Raw genomic sequence first — 12,567 nt, 5'->3', positions numbered from 1 at the left:
AGGGTGGAGAGGAGACTCTTCCAGGTTGGGGGCTGGAAGAACAGAGCAAGGAGACCCCCAGGTTCCTGAGGGAGGCCAAGAAGGCCTTGTGTTCGACCCTCATTGATTGAGGCCCAGCCCCCACAGCCTCCTGCTCTGACCCTTCCATGAGAAGGTCCTTCTGCTCTGTGTGTGTGTGTGTGTGTGTGTGTGTGTGTGTGTAGGGGAGACAGTTGGACCCTGGCCCTAACCTGGTGCCCAGAGAGGCCTGGCCCCTGTCCATCCTGTCACCCTTCTCCTGGCCAGCTAGGTCCCCTGGCCTTCCTGACCGGCACTGCACCTGGTCTGGATTCTCCTTGGCACCCTGGCCTGGTGCAGACCCTGTGGTAGACACTTCGCCACGTACCTCTGCCCTCCCAGGGGAGTCTAGGGACAAATCTGTGGTGGGTTCAGTTTGTCAGGGGAGCCAGGTTCCTGCTTCTCTGAACTTCTTGTCCAAGGGGTTGTGTTGTGGTGAAGTGAGGGGTAGAACTGGCTTTGACTGCTTGGCTACAAGTTGTCGTTAGCACCCACCTGGGCTGAGAGGGTCTGAGAACCCATCATTTCAGGTCAGCTTCTGGTCCTGTCATCTGGGCACCAAGCTGTGGACTCTCCCCGTCCTTTGGGACCATGGCGGGGACTCTCCAGGCCCTCTTAGACCTACTGGTTTGGGGCAATTACCCCCCTATTACAAGGGAAGGAGGGGATAGTGTGGGGCCAGCACAGCCTCAGCATCACTGTAATCGCTGGTGGCTTTTATGAGCCAGTCATGGGGCCATAGTCTTGTCGGCCGGCTGTCTGTCCATCTGGCCCAGATTGGTGACTTACTTATGTGGGGAGGGGGAGGTGTCAAGGTGCTAGGAGCTCAGAGTTCTCTGCTCAGGAAGCTGGGCGCCTGGTTAGACTGTGCTTCATAGCACTCAATCCATGGTTACAGCAGGTAGGATGGAGCTTAGATAACAGGAAGAACTTCCCTGTGGAGCTAGTTGGGGAGAAGAGAGCTTGGGAAACTCTAACATGGCTTGGGAAAAGGGGTAATCGGCCATGCCCTTTCTTCACAGTCCTGCTTGGTAGCTCTGCTGAAAGACCTTGACCTTTGGCCTAGTGGAGCCTTTTCTCTCCCCTTGCTTGCAGATAGCAAGATCCAGAGGACCTGTGCTAGGGTGTACCCTTGGGTGCTCCCCACCCCCAACAGGGGTCTCGTGCAGCCTGGCATGCCAAGATGCACTTGGCAGGCCTGCAGCATTTAGTGGCACACAGGCATGAAGGTGTGCAGCGCAGACACTCGGGTGGGCAGACGCCCACGGAGCAGCTGCCGCCCTGCGGGGGCAGGGGTAGCAAATGGCAAAGATGATGAAAGGATTGGAGTGGGGCGGGGGTGGGGGGCCCTGAGGCGAAGGGCAAGGCAAGAACTCTGAAGAGAGCCCGGTAGACTGCAGCAGGAGGGATTGAGGTTAGACCACAGATGGGCAGATGGAGCCCTGTCTGTGAAGTAAAAGAGCCTGGCTTGTGAGTCAGGAGCCCTAGCTGACTTCTCCATCCCTGCCCTTTGCATCTCCCCTCCCCCCACCTTCCGTCTGTCCCTCTGTGGCTTGGCCCAGCCTTGCTGTGCCCCTCACACTGACCACGTGTCCTTGAGTAAGCCGCTCCTCCTGGGGCCTCAGCCATCCTGAGTTCTACCTGCCCCTCTCTCAGTGAGCCAATGCCTGGGCATGTCTGTGGAGTGTCGCTGGTCCCTTGTCGCTCGCTCGCTCACTCATTCACTCACCCACCCACCCACCAGCCCACTCGGATCTGGGCCCTCGGGTATTGGGGCTGATCCCTGGCCTTTCTGGCCCCCAGGCCGCAGGCCCTGCATCCGAGTGTGTCCTTTTCCTGAGTATGAGGCCACAACCTCCCCTTCCTGGGAGCCATGCTCTGCTTCTGACCACCTTGGCAGTCTGTCCCATGACCCCTTGCAGGACCCTGAGAGCCCACTGCTATGTCAGTTTCTCTCTCACCTACTGTAAGGGCCAGGGGAGGGGGAGGGGTGACCAGCCTTTTCAGAGGGGGAAAGGAGGGACTTGTCCCAAGCTCTGGCCTGTGGCAGGCCACACCCAGGCGGGACCATATTTACTCATTTAAACTCACCCTCCCAGGAGGCTCTGGGCTCAGGGCCTGGTCACTGACCTTGGCGAGGTGCCGCTGGCGGGGTGCTCAAGCCCCTCCCCTAGGAGAGCATATAGAGCAGCTTGTTTGGCTCCCTGGCTGGGAAGCCCACCCCTCCCCTCCCCTCCCCAGCACACGCACAACTCTCCAGTATATCTTAGAGAACAGAACTCTCTAGGGTGGAAGGGGCTGGGGGAAGACCAGGACGTGGGGGAGGGGGTCTCAGAGAAACTTCTATTATTTCCCTGTGTGACAAGCTCTATCCCCACCAAGCCCAGGGACATCTGAAGCCGCCTGCGTTCTTTCTCTGCTCAGCTGCGTCTCCTCGTTGGGGAAGCAGGCTCAGGTGTGTGACCTGCCCAGCCTTAACCAGTGAGGACGTGGCTTGTGTCTAAGGTGAAGGAACACCTTAGAAGTCAGGCCCTGGGAAGCCTGAGAGAAGGTGGCTGTGTTGAGAGGAAGCACAGGCCTGGTGGTGGTCTCCAGCCCAGGGGGTGGGGGGGGAGAGGATGAGGGCTTGCTGCCAGTGCATGGGGAGATGTTGCTTGGATTTCCCAAGAAGATGCTGCCATGGGAGAATGACCCCCAGGCACCTCTCCTTCCTGCCTTCCCCCCCCCCCCGCCCCCTTAAGCTGCCATGGGGGCTTGCCAAGGAGAGAGGCTGGAGTGGGAATGCCTGAGCCCCAAGAGGCCTGAACTTGCCTGAAGGCACTGGGAGGCCCGGAAGTTGGGGACTCTGCCCTGGAAGAAATGTGCTATAACTCCAAGGTGAAGCCAGGCTGTTCAAGGAAGAGGTTGCCAGCAGCCAGCCCACCCTGCCACTTAACTGCAGGTGACCTTGGGCAAGTCCCTGCCCATCTCTGATTGGTTTCCCTATCTTGAGAGGGCAATGAGGCCACCTGCCTCATGTGGGAATGGAAGGACTTCGTCAGGGCATGTGTGACAGGTACGCAGAGTGGGAACTTATAAAGTGGACTTGCCTGCCCTCTTAGGCCTGTCTGGCCCAGGACGCTGGGGGCGCAGGGAGAGGGGGGCAGTGCCTTGGCAGGAGGAAGGACCGAGGAAACGCCGTGGGGAAAGGGCGAGGGCCCAGTCCTGCCCGCCCTGACCATCTGTCTCCTTGTCTCAGCCCCCGCCCCCTCCACACAAGTCTCACCAAATCCCCGTGGTGCAGGGCGTCCTTGCTCATCCTGAACTCCCCCACCCCAGATACCCGAGAGTTGGAAGCACCTCTTCTCCATCACTTCTGTGGACTTAAGACCTAGGAGAGAGCCCGTCCCCAAACCTCAAGGGAAGTGACACCAGGGGAGAGTGGGAAGGAGTTGTGTGTTGGTCTCTCCTGTATTGGGAGGGGGGAATGTGTCCCTCCCCCCACTCTGGCTGCCTGGAGTAATCAAGGCAAGAGGAGGGAGTTGACAACATGGAATCTGAGGCCCCGCTCAGTGAGTGATGACAGCGAGCATGGGGGGGAAGGGCTGATTGGGAAGGGGTGCTGGGCCAGCCTTCGCAGCCTCCTCGCCTCATGTCCTCCCTTCAGCCACCGCAGCTGCCCGCTTCCATGCTGACTTGCCACATACACCCCCGGCTGGCCAGTGGGGCCCAGGCTGGCTGGGTGGGGACAGGTGTCCCGGCCCAGCTGCTCTCTCTTGTCTCCCCCACCTGTCAGCCCAGGGGGTGAGGAGGGGAGGGGCAGGGAAGAAACTGCTCAGCCCCACGGTCACCTGCTCCCAGAAATGGAGCCCTGGTAGTAGAGTAGTGGGGTCAAGAGTAGACAAGAGGCAGGACTTCCAACTCAAGCAAAGTAACCCAGGACCATGGGAACGGCAAGGAAAGCAGGGAGGATCGGGGCCTGCGTGTCCCTCTGAAAAGCTGAGCAGCCAGGTATTGGTGAGGGCCCTGAATCTTGATGAAGCCATGTTCAAATACTGCTCCCCGCCCTCCAGGGCCTCTCCGTCTGGCTGGGCATGTTAGCCTCACCTGGCACCTTGGCTGAAAGCAAACTAATCCTGTAAGATCTGCCTGGCTGCCCGCCCTCCCTCCCCTGCCAGGGGCTTAGAGGACTGTCCTTTTGAGTCAGAAGGAGACCCAGCCACTGCCCTGAGCGGCCCCTTTAAGTCCTCGGTGGCTTCCCGAGGTCATGCTGTCTCTAGGAGGATTTGCTTTCCCTGATTGGATTGGCCTCCTTTGCCTCCCCCCCTCCCAATCATAATTTGTGGATGGACACTTCCCATTCTGACCCTCTTCCTCCCCTTACTATAGAGCTGGTGGGGTCCACTCTGAGGGGGCCAGGCCCCAGGCTACTCCTCTCTCCTTGCCCACGTGTGTCAGCATCTTCTTTACACAGGGCAGCCGGCCTTTCTGATTCGGGAGAGAAGAAAGGATCACGCTCCTTCAAACCAGGGGACAGTCCACTCCCCTGGCAGATGGTGGCCTTCTGGGACTGTCCACTGCCTACCTCTTCCTACTCTTTTCTTTCCAGCCGGGGGGCTCACCACCCATCATTACTCTATTTGTTCATTTCCAGGGAAAGTCCCTCCCTTGGTCTAACCATCAGCCCACCCACTACAGTGGCAGGCAGCCCAGGCTCAGCCTTGTGGCATTGTGCTCACCCAGCCGCTGGCTCCCAGGCTGACCCACCCCCAAGCCCAGCTGCCACTTTCACTTCTGCCTCCTGAGACCCCAGAGGGAAGTTGGGTGGGGAGATGGAAGGTGACTTACTAACCGTCCCAACTGCCCTTACCTCTCTTCAACCTGGGCTTCTGATGGCCAACGGCCCCGGCCACACTCATGTAGAGGCTGAAGCAAGGCCTAGCTTGCATTAGAAGGGTGGGCTACAGAGGCAGGGAGGGGTGAAGGCTAGGTAGTAGGAAGGACTTGCCAGGAGAGGAGACCACTGCTGTACTTCATGATTGCAGAGGGCCTAACTGAAAATGTGATGCGGCTACTAGAACTGGACAAATGAAAAAGAAAAAAAAAGAACTGGACAAATGGAGATCAGGCTTCAAGGGAGGCAAGGGATAGGCTGTCTGCTGACTCCCATTGGTTGGCAGGCAGTGCCAGGGCCATGCTCCCCCTAAATGTCACCAGCTGCCCATACTTGGTTGACTGCCGTCTAACAGAGCATGTTTGAACCCCAGTGATGACTGAGGCCCGGCACTCGGTCCTGGGAAGTCCTTTTTGGAGTCTAGCATCTATCTTGCCTGCTGTACTCTTCCATTTCCCTAATTCTGCACTCTCGGGTGGGCTTTACAAGTGAGGGTAGAGGCAGAAGTAAATGATCCCCTCCATCCTCCTGCTGCTCTGGACTTGGAACTCAAGAAGTCACAGCAGTCTTCGCCTGTTGTGTAAGAGTGGAGGACCCAGTTAGATTGAGAACTCTGGCCAATGGACCTCTCAGGGTGTCTTGTTAATTCAAGGTTTTCTGGAGGAGAAGGATGGGACTGTATGCAAGAATCCCCCCATCTCCCCATGGGGTCCCTAAGACCAGGGGATGCTGAGAGGGGAGATGGAGCCCTGGAATGTGAAGTTGCACTTGAAGGAATAAGGTCAGAGACACTATGCAAATCTCTATGCAAATGAGTGGCAGAGAGTCTTTGCTGCTCAGCCTATTGGGGTGGGGTGTGAAAGGAGGCTCAGGCTTGGGTTCCAGAACTGACTGAGCCTATGACCATGGTGTGACCTTGACCTCGTCACTTCCTGGTATCCAGGGATAGGAGGCCCAAGTCCTGGGCCTGATAGGCATTCAGGTGTGTGAGGGGGATGGGGTGACTGACGGCCACCCTGAGGCCTTCATGTGCCCCACCTGGCACCTGCTCTGGCTGACCGAAGTCACCTCCCTCCTTTCTCCTTGCTTCCCCAACTGAGCCATCTTCTGTGGTTCTCCATGGAACCACGGGCCTCTCCAGAGAGCACAGGAACAGAATGTTTGGGCCGGGAGGGCACTTGGATGCCTTGCCCACTGGTGTCATCACCCCTCCCCTCCTCCCCTTTCCCATTGTACTGCCCCTTGGGGGGAAGCCTGGAGGAGCCAGTGACTTGGCCAAGGTCACCCACGCCAAGGGTTAGAGCCAGAACAAAGACTTGAACCCAGGCATTAGAGCGCCCGTATTGCCCGGATTGCTGACTGGTTTATCTGCCCCTTTCTTGGTAGGATTCAATCCCACTGCCCCCAAGACTTTCTTAGAGCAGACTGGGTGACGGCAGGGGCCAGAGGGGTGTCACTCATTGGCTGCCAGGGGCAGGCCAGAACTGGGGTAGGAGGTGCTAGTGCCCAGTGGGGAGGACTGCTGCCTCCCTGGAGAGCCAGCCATGCAGCCTGTAGTAGCTGCTTCAGGAAGGATGGGAGCCAGACTACAGGAAGCACAAGCTGGGGTGGGGAAGCAGGAGAGGAGACTCAGGAGACAGCCCCCCACTGTGGAGGTAGCTCCTGGGTAAAGAACAGGATGACCCCATCCCAGGAGCTATGCCAGGGAGGAGAGTGCAGGAAGCCCAGGGTGGGGCCAGAGAGTTGTCCAGCGGAAGCTGTGGGGTGGGTGCCCGGCCCTGCCTTCCAGACCCCGTGCTCCCCTGGGCAAGTGGGTTCCTGTCTCTTAAGCAGAGGCTGCTGTATCCACTCCCCCACTCTCCTTCCTAGGGCTCCTGGGACCTGAGACCACCCCCGCCCCAGGCCCAGCCTTCCTGAACTATTTCTCCACCCCACCACCCCACCCCCAGGCCCGCCAGCCGCCCCCAGGTCCCCTGTTGGTGAGTTAAAATTAGCTCAGTGCCCAGGCTAAAAATAGCCCCTGCCCAGCCCTGAGGCTGCTGGAGCTGGGGGAGGGGAGTCCCTGAGGAAGGGGGAGCTGATGGGAAGCCAGGGTTTGAGGAGGGAGTCCACTAGACCTGGTCTTGAGGGGCGGAGGCTGGGGGCTGGGGCCCAGGCCAGTGGAGGAGCAAGGAACCCTGGCGTGAATGGAGAGGGAGGCTAGAGAGGGGCCAGGAGACAAAGGGTGGGAAGGGACAGTGTGAGCTCCAGGAACTGCCTGGCCTACTGGACTCTGGAGGGCTCATGCCCTAGGGTAGTATGAAGTGTGGGAAGGAGCGGCCTCCTGTGTCCCTCCAGGGGCTGCGAGCCATTGACAGACATCCCCAGATTCTCCAGCTCAGGCTGGTCACTTGGTGGGCCCTATAGGGGCCAGCGGCCCCAGGCTGAGGCTCCTAGGGAGAATGGCAGGGGAGGCTGGGGTCTTGGGTGTGGGGTGGGCAGGGAGGCAGTGCTCAGGACGTTGAGAGGGACCCTGGCTAGGGACCTGGACCTCAGCAGAGTTGGACAGGCCGGGTTCAGAGGCCCAAGGGCCTAGAACCTTGAGCCAGAACGCCCCTTCCCGGGCCTAATCTGGTCCTGCTCCAGGTCCCAGCAAGCCCCTGGGACACTCCCTACTTGGGGTGGGACCTGCCCCTCCCTTGTCTGTCACTTGGCTGCACTGCAAGTTCTAAGAGGGCAGGGGTGGTGTCCTTTCACGTTGTGCCCCCAGCACCAACCACGAGGCCTGGGCCCCAGTGAGTCCCATAAGCAGCTGTTGAACCCGCTCTGGTCTCCCTGCTCTTCTTGGTCTTTGTCTCTGTCTGGTCCCTGCCACTGCCCCCTCTGGCCCTCTCCTGCCTGCCCTGCCCCTGCCCTCCCTTGGACTTCTCCTAGGACTGAGGTCTCTGCTCTTCCCTCTGCTACCCTGATGCGGTATGTCTGTCCTCCCCTGCCATCCCCCTCTGTGTGTCTGCCTCACCCACGCCTCCTCACTCTGCTAGTGAGCAGGCTGCTGGAGGCCGCCTGACAGTGGGGGTGACAGGTGGATTGGATTGTCACCCCCTCCCCCAGTGTCTGCTGCGTATTTCATGCCCTGCAGCCCAGCCACAGGGAAGGGGTGGGAGGAGGGGTGACAGCTGTCTCCAGCGCCTCCTGCCTGCCCCTCTAGCCCACAGCCCCAAGCAGCCTGGGAGGGAGGGCTGCAGGAAGGGCCAGCGTCAGGAGCGCACCCTGGCTGCCTGTGTGGAAGGGCAGAGTGGAGGCCCCTTGCTCTGTGCTCAGCCACACACTTGGGCTCTCTGGTGGAGCAGCTCTGCAGATGGATGCCTGGTGGTTGTCTGAGCCCAGGGCCACATGGGATTGGCCCCTAGATAGGCGCTAGGGTAGGGGTGGGGGTGGGGTATCCCCAGCAGGAGAGATGGGCTGGATGGAGGCTGGCCATCAGAAAGGACTTCCACAGCTTCCCAGGACAGGCATACCTGCTCAGCTTCCAAGGCCTGCGCAGCTACTGCCCCAGGGCGGTTGCCCGGCCTGTCCCCAGCTGGCCCCAGGCCACCTCACCCCGGAACTGAGGCAGCGTCATTCTGAAACCCAAGAGTGGTTTGAATATCACTCAGGTACCTAGAGATGTTGCTTTGGGGGAGGCCAAGTCCTGTTTCTTCCACTATGCCCCCCTCCAAACCAAGACCCCCTTTGGAGTGTATTTGCATGTTACCTGCATCTAATTTGCATACAACAAACTCCAAGGCTCCTCCTGGGTTCGCCATGAACCTGGGGAAAATGGCTGGCTTCAGGTCCTTCTGGAGCCTCGGGCAGGGACATACGGTTAGGCCACTAAGCTGCAGACCTGCAGACGAATGAACGGTCCTGGGCGACCCTGCCTGGGGTGGAGGGCTTGTAAGAAAGGCCTGGTGATTGGCTTCTGACACATCAGCCATCGAAAATGCTCTGAAGCAAGTTCTACTCCGACACACATGGGGTCACCCTGGGGTGGCTCCGACTCAAGGCCCTTCTGGTCCTCATAGATGCTGGCTCCCTCTGCCTGCCCTCCTTGCCCTGTGTGAGCCTCGGGCCCTACATCCATGCCCTCTATTGGGGGGGGGGCATCTCTGCACCCCGCCCCCTCGTCTCAGAGCATGGGTCTGTGCCTGCCTCCTTGGGGCCCGGCCCTGCTGCCCTCCCTACCTCACTGCTCCTTTCTCCAGCAGGGGAGGCCTCACCTTTCCCTGCCCAGCCCCCAGGAGGTCCACTCTGCCCAACTATGGTCTGCCCAACCATAGTGGGGACATCACCCAAGGGATCACCTGTTCCCCTTGAGGGGCAGTGTTTATTGATGGAGGTGCTGCCGGCCCAGGGAGTCACAGCTGGGTGGGCTCTGGTCCATCATCCTGGCCCAATCCCATCTCCATGGCAGCCTGATGCTCTCCCCCAGCCTTGGTTCCAGACCCCAGGCAGAGTGAAGGAGAAAGGGCTAGCAGAGAAGCAAGCGAGGACCTGGCCATCTGGGAGGGCTTCTGGGAGGAGGAGCATGCTGCGGAGGAAAAGAGGCTTGGGGGCAGCCAGGCAGGGAGGACTGGGGAGGCTCGCATCTGGGGGACAGATGCCGAGGCCTCTGGCTCCTGGCAGTTGGTTAGATAATTAGGAAGAGGTTTAATTATGGAGGTCCAGGTGCTCATTAAAATCTCCCTAATTGGGTAGGAGGGAAGCTTGGACAGGACAGACCTCCATACCTTGGAAGGGGTCAGTTTGGGGTCCTTTGTGCCAACCCAGACCACCGCCATCCTTTCCTTCAAAGCCAGGGTTGAGCTCCCATTTCCGCCCCTGTACACGCTGTGACTGTGAAGTGGACTGCAGGCCAAGACTGCTTTGCAGGAGGACTGGAGGGTAGCTAGCAGGCAGGACCACCTGAGGCAGGGCAGCCCCTCCTGTGGCAGTCCCCACACAGAGATGGGGGGCAGCAGTGAGGGAGGGGTGCTGGGAAGAGGGATTCTTGGAAGGGCCCTGGGCCACCTTGGCAGGGAGTGGAGCTGGGGGGGGGGGGGGCTGCTGCCCTTGTTCACCCTCACTCTCGCCTTTCAGAGGACACTCCATGGGTCTCTGTGGCTTCTCTTCTTCCCAGCCCTGATCCCTCTTGTATCCCAGCTCCCCCAGCATGAGGCGGGGGTGGGGGGGGGCGGTGTAGGAGATCAGCCAGGGAGCTGGTTGCCAGGAGACAGTTGCCTGAGCAACCCCATCCTCTCCATCTCCATGTGCTCAGGGCTGCTCCTTAGAAGACTTTAGAGTCTCACCCTCCGCACCAGCCAACCCAAGAGGGGGAGGATTGAGGGCTGAGGACTGGGGGTGGCAGAGGTGGTTACGACCCCTAGTAGGGTAGATGGTGCCCAGACAAACAAGCTTCAAGGGCAGCTGGGAGAGGAAAGGTTTTCCCTCCACAGGGGGATAGAGAAAGAGGAGCTTGCACTGAAGCAGGATTGATGGAGGTTAGACTGTCAGAAGGACTTTCACAGGTTCACAACAATACAACAATAGAACAGATGTTTCCTGAGCTCCTCCTTACAGGAGGTACAGTGGTGACGAGACAGGTGTGGCTCCTGGCCTCTTGAAGCTTCCTTCTCACGGGATGCTGGGCCTTGAACAGAAGCACAGGGCTGTAGTGATGCACACTTGTGATAACTGCTAGGAGAAGCCTGGGTACCCCAAGAGTAAATCACCGGGGCACCCCAAGACATGCAGAGCAGCTTTCCTGAGGATTGGGAGAGCAGAGCACTCCCCCACCGTGGCCTGGAGGAAGAGGCCTGATGGGCTTTCAACTGATGGAGGTTAGATCTCAGTGGAACTTGCTTCTGAACAAAGAACTGGGGAGATAGTAGAGCGGGGAGGGGGGCTTGGGGAGAGGGGCTGCTAGCCAGAGGAGTGTGGTAGTCATGGCATCTACCATGGTGCTTTCAAGGCCAGGCCAGAGACTGCTGTTTAAAAAGGCAACACTCAGTCATCTCCCTGGCTGCCTCTTTGGCTCCACCGCCCCTTCCCCACCAGCCCACAGCCCTGTAGCTGTAGACAGCGCTGCGTTTGGACTGCCCTGGAGAGCAGGGCTCCTCAGACAGAGCCTTTGCCATCGGGGTGTGGCGGAGATTGGAGTCCGCAGCCAGAAACGGTCTGGGTAAATCCGGGCGGGCTGGGCATGTGTGAGGGTGGGGAGTAGGAGGCTCAGGACCCACAGAGCACGTTGAGAACAAGGACAGGAGGAAGAGGGTGCCGGGGTGCCTCTCCCGAGGCGAAAGTGAAGAGGGGTAAAGGCTGCAAGTGGAAGGACGGCTGCTTCCAGGGGTGTGGACAGCAGTGCGGTCTGCGGCACCGTGTGGATCGAGGGCGGCTTTCTAACTGGGCAGCCTGGGGATGGCAGTTGTGAAGGGAAAGGGTTGTGAGAGAGAGAGAGAGAGAGAGAGTGTGTGTAGGGGTGTTTCTGGCCCTTCCAAGCCCACAGATCGCCTGCCTTTCCGTTCCGTGGTCAGGGTGTCAGGCTGCACCTTAGCATCTGCTGTGGGGACCTCGGGGGCCGTTTCTCGGGGGCACTGGAGAGGCTTCAGAAAGGGGGCTGGAGGGTGTCGTCCAGGCTGGTGATGGGTGGGGTTCATGGTCCGCAGCTAGTGTGCTCTGGAGGGGGAGAGCTCAGGGGTGCGGCAAGGAGGGGCCAGGCTCATCTCCCAGAAAGCCCCATCCCTGGTGAGAGGATGCCTGACACTTCAAGGCTGGAGGGGCCCTGAGGTCATCTGGTGGATGTTGCCCACCCTGTGTCCTGGATCAGGGCTAATCTCCATCCTCACCCCACACCCCCACCCTGTGGAGCCTCCCTGAGGGTGCGTGCAGGGCCCTCTTTTCGGGCCTGCGGACTAGGACGGGGTCCTTCCCCTCGGTGCCTGCCTCTCCAGCCACCCATGGCCGAGGCAGCTTGCCCATCACCCAGTGCTCATGACACTGTGCTTCAAGGTGAACGAGGTTGGGCGGTGCTGCTCCCAGCCTGAATGTGGTTCTCCACACGGGACCCGGTCCTCCAGAGCAGGAGGCAGTTCGCTGGGGCCCAGGGGCCAAATCTGGCTCCTCCTGCCTCTTTCTGTAAATACAGTTTTATTGGAGCACAGCCACACGCGGGCGCTTACATATTGTCTACAGCTGTGTTCATGTCACAGTGGCAGGTTTAACTAATTACCACCGAGACGGTATGGACTGAAATATTTATTACGTAGCCCTTTATAGCAGAGAGCGTTCTGGCCCCGGATCTAAGGGGTGGGTGGGTTGGTTGGTTCTTTATTTAAAGCAATGGAATCCATTCTTCAAACCCCACATTGAGGCTGAGGCTCCTGAGTTAACCAGCTTGGCATGGGGGAGCTGTGGGTTCAGTGGGCTGGGGACTCCACGGCCTTGGATCTCACTGGACCCCTGGGCTCAGAGCTTCCTGAGCGGCTGTGAAGACCACTACTCTAACCTGTCCCGATGTGCTCTGATAGGTTGAGCCCAGGGCCACCAGGTAGCTTCTCAGGGATCCTGCAGGTGCTCTGCAGTCTGGGCCCGAGAGGCCCCTGGTGAGCCTAGGTGCCTCCACACCAGTCCAAGTCTGGGAG

General features: G+C 59.5%; 1 protein-coding gene across 3 annotated transcripts in view; it reads left to right on the top strand.

Moving 5' to 3' along the window:
- The window catches only part of MEF2D (myocyte enhancer factor 2D), a 32,888-nt gene that overhangs the window by 2,742 nt on the left and 17,579 nt on the right, over window positions 1-12,567 (top strand). The gene's annotated exons all lie outside the window — the stretch shown is intronic.

The sequence above is a fragment of the Tenrec ecaudatus genome, chromosome 1, assembly GCF_050624435.1.
Source record: "Tenrec ecaudatus isolate mTenEca1 chromosome 1, mTenEca1.hap1, whole genome shotgun sequence".
Classification (NCBI taxonomy): Eukaryota; Metazoa; Chordata; class Mammalia; order Afrosoricida; family Tenrecidae; genus Tenrec; species Tenrec ecaudatus.
The sequence above is the reverse complement of the archived record's forward strand: the minus strand, read 5'-3'. Positions and strand labels throughout refer to the sequence as shown.